The sequence below is a fragment of the Physella acuta genome, unplaced genomic scaffold (genome assembly GCF_028476545.2).
Source record: "Physella acuta isolate Inbredline_101_S28 unplaced genomic scaffold, ASM2847654v3 ptg000644l, whole genome shotgun sequence".
Lineage (NCBI taxonomy): Eukaryota > Metazoa > Mollusca > Gastropoda > Physidae > Physella > Physella acuta.
In genome coordinates this window covers 114092-117500 of record NW_026732163.1, presented here as the reverse complement: position 1 = coordinate 117500, position 3409 = coordinate 114092, and the positions used below count along the sequence as shown (strand labels likewise).

The window sequence follows — 3409 nt, the reverse complement described above, 5'->3', positions numbered from 1 at the left end:
ATTTTTTTCATTGTGTTCCTGAGCCTTCAGAGTATCAAGGTGAAAAAAATATGGTCCTATCTCATTATTATTAACAATTTTTTGCTACTGTTCTCAATCCGAAGCCACTTTGATTAAACACCAGCATGCAATTAAATAGGGTAACTATGTTACACGGATTATCTCAACTTTCTTATTTACATATGAACAGTATACGACATATTATTATGCTGTGTGTGTTTTTAATTTCTAAAATGTGTATATTTTCGCAAACTAATGTACATTCCTCTATTATGTAGGTTGTAACATTGTGGATTGAATTGTTCCATAGGGGAAAGTGTGCACGTATACGTAATTATTTCATACAGAATTCAACACAGAGGATTTTGGACTTAAAAAGATCAATGTGAAGTATGTAACTGTGCAGGTATTTAGCAGAAGAAAAATGACAGAAGAAGACACACATGGGATTGCGAATCATATTGCGGGAAAGAAGTAAGCAAGTAGGCTATTGATGATGAAAAACAAGTTTGGTATGCTTTGGTATGCAGAAGATTTTAATTTTTAAATTCCAATTCATTGTTTACCGTAATTAAAAACTTAAAAAAATTGCAGTTTATAACTTCCCTACCCTCGATATAAGTAAATATAAGGATTTTGTTTGATTTGGCTTGAAGGGGTAGACGCATTCAATAACTAAATTCAATGCTGATTTTTTTCTTACCTTGAGTTCTTTCTTCTGGTTTGAAAGCAACTGCCATGAAAAAAATATTAAAAGTCTGATAGTTGTACACTTACAAAGTAGTTAATATTAAGAAATTTAAACCTTTTTTTCTAGAATCGCTTTTACAATTACTATAATAGTAGCAAGAAGTGGATTTTTAAAAGAGTTTAATGTTTACGTTCTCGTATACCAAGTGTAGAGAAAGCATTGTAATCGTAGAAAAAAAATCGTAATTGAGATTTTGACAAAGCTGGAAAAAATTTAATCGGAAAAATGTAGTTTTGTAATTGTGTCCGTATGACTCTCTCTCTCTCTCTCTCTCTCTCTCTCGCTGGGCGTGTGTGTTTGTGTTTGTGTGTGTGTGTGTGTGTGTGTACGCATGTGAACACGATAACTTCAACACCATTACAGTTATGTTGAGGAAATTTTCAAGTATCATAATTATATTTCCTTTGTATTTATCAACTACTGGGGGATTTAGGGCAACCAAAAGCAGTGCTTTTTTACTTCCGATTTCTCATAAGCCATTACTTTGGTTACCAGTTAAGTTAAGTGGACGAAATTTTACATGTAAGTATTAGATTGTATGCGCATGTCTATAAACTTTTGAACGATTTTCGTTTACAAAAAGTGGTATTTTACTGTATTTTTTGTGGAACACGCTAACTTGAGTACTGTTTTAATTAAGATGACGAATTTTTATATATAAGTATAAGATCTTATTTCGTGAGTACTTTGAAATTGTGTATGAACTCTAATAACCGGAATGGGTACTTAACTTAATTTCCGGCATAAAAAATGCCAATAATTTTAGCACTGTTTCAGATAAGTAGATTAGATTCTATTTATTTGTATTAGAATCTAGATCTTATTCTCTTGATACTATTAAATTTCAAAAAATTTCCGGTGACCGAAGGTAGTACCTGAAGCCATTTCCAATTTATCAAAAAAAAAGGTAATGAATATTTCGTTTGTAATCCTCCGCTCTATTTTTATAAGCTTCTATTTAACTTTCTTCCTGTGTTGTCAGTCTGTCTATCGTCAGTCTGTCGTTATAATTCAAAACTGGAGAGAGAAATTTAGGCACTACTAACTGATAGATTCGTCTTAAAATTGGCACGCGGTCATTTATTAAATTTATTTAAAAATAGTATTTCCCAAATTGTATTGTGTAAGTGGATCCACTACAAAACATAATTTAAAAAAATCATATGTGATAGAAAGTATGAAAAACAAACAGACCTCGATTGAATAAAACAAATAAACTACATGATAATTAGTGAAATACATTGTAGGTACAAAAATGAAATGCTACATTTTTTCTATAACAAGGAAGATACATTTTACAAACATTAGTAGAAATATAGCTTAAATTCTAAAACAATATACATACTTGCAAATATGTGTAGTGAGCTGATTAAAACACATGAACTGAGTGTGTCCATGTAAGGAAATACCAAAACCATAAGAAGAACAATTGCAATAGGCTCAGACATTCCCATGAAAGCAAACTGTAAAAAATAGTTCCATTATGACAAATCTAAAAAACGTTAAAAATGTATACATTTTTAAAAATAAAATACAAACGCAACTAGATTTACAACACCGCTAGACAACGCCCTCACCTCGACAAATACAATCACAATATCAAATAACTTGCATATATATTTTATATCCGTAACAACGGAATGCCTTTCTTCAGTTTTGACAATTTAATCTTATGACATTTTTATTTACACTACGCCGACGAAGCTAGGGTCTGTTTTAATATTCTATAATTGATTAGGATTTATATAAAAACGGAATAATGAGCTACCAAATCCATAATATTATCTAAAAAAGGGGTCTACGAAAAATTCCCTAAAGACGCTTGCCCGAATGCCGTTTGCCCGAAGGCCGATTTCCCGAATGGACGCTTGCCCGAATGCGACAACTGCCCGAATGGGCAAGTGTCGCATTGGGACAATCAAATTTGTTTTTATGCTTAGAACTGTGTTGGTTATCAAACTTGAATTGATTAAGAATGTCTATTTGTATATATAGTTTTTTATTTAATATTTACATTTTCGGGAAAACGGTTTTCAGGAAAGTGGCTTTCTGTCATTTGTCGCATTTGTGCAAGTAAGTGTCCATTCGGGCATTTGTCGCATTCGGGCAAGTGTCTATTCGGGAAGCTACTTCGGAATCTTACTTAAATCAAACATGCAAAAGATCTAGTTGGAAAAAGTGACGTTTAAAGGACTCAAACCCTGGAGCTGAACTCGAGATTTTCGGGTAAATACATTCCCTATAATATTTATAGATATACAATTCGTGATAGTTATTTGCTTAAATTAATTTTTACTTACTATTAAATATCCTATTTTGCTAAACTTTGGCATGCAATGCTTTCTTTTAAAAAGTAAGGACCATAACGCTTGTATTGTGAAAGCCCAATATGGTGTGGAAATAACAATGTAAATCAAGAATGCTGCTGTTTCCCTTCGGTTCTGAAATACATTTATGTCAATTGAAGTCCAATTTTAGTTAATCATCTATTTATTTCTTATAATATTTAGAGCACATAACTACATTTTTAGCTAAGCCAATCCTCATAACTAGAATTCAAACAGCAAAATTAATATTTGAAGTACCTCATTTAATTGAGTCGATGTAGTAATGTTGGAAGAATTATTCTGCAAGTACTGAGATAGGAAAACCAGTGAT

The 3409-nt window shown here is 31.8% G+C and overlaps 1 long non-coding RNA gene across 1 annotated transcript in view; it reads right to left on the bottom strand.

Annotated features, from left to right (window-relative positions):
• LOC131948417 (uncharacterized) overlaps positions 1 to 3163 on the bottom strand; it is a 5120-nt gene extending 1957 nt beyond the window's left edge. The window contains exons 1-3 of the long non-coding RNA XR_009388010.1: positions 3052 to 3163; positions 2097 to 2214; positions 704 to 733 (exon numbers count right to left, since the gene is read on the bottom strand). This is a non-coding gene — a long non-coding RNA (uncharacterized LOC131948417). The remainder of the gene's footprint in view (positions 1 to 703; positions 734 to 2096; positions 2215 to 3051) is intronic.
• Between the last annotated feature and the right edge of the window lie 246 nt (positions 3164 to 3409).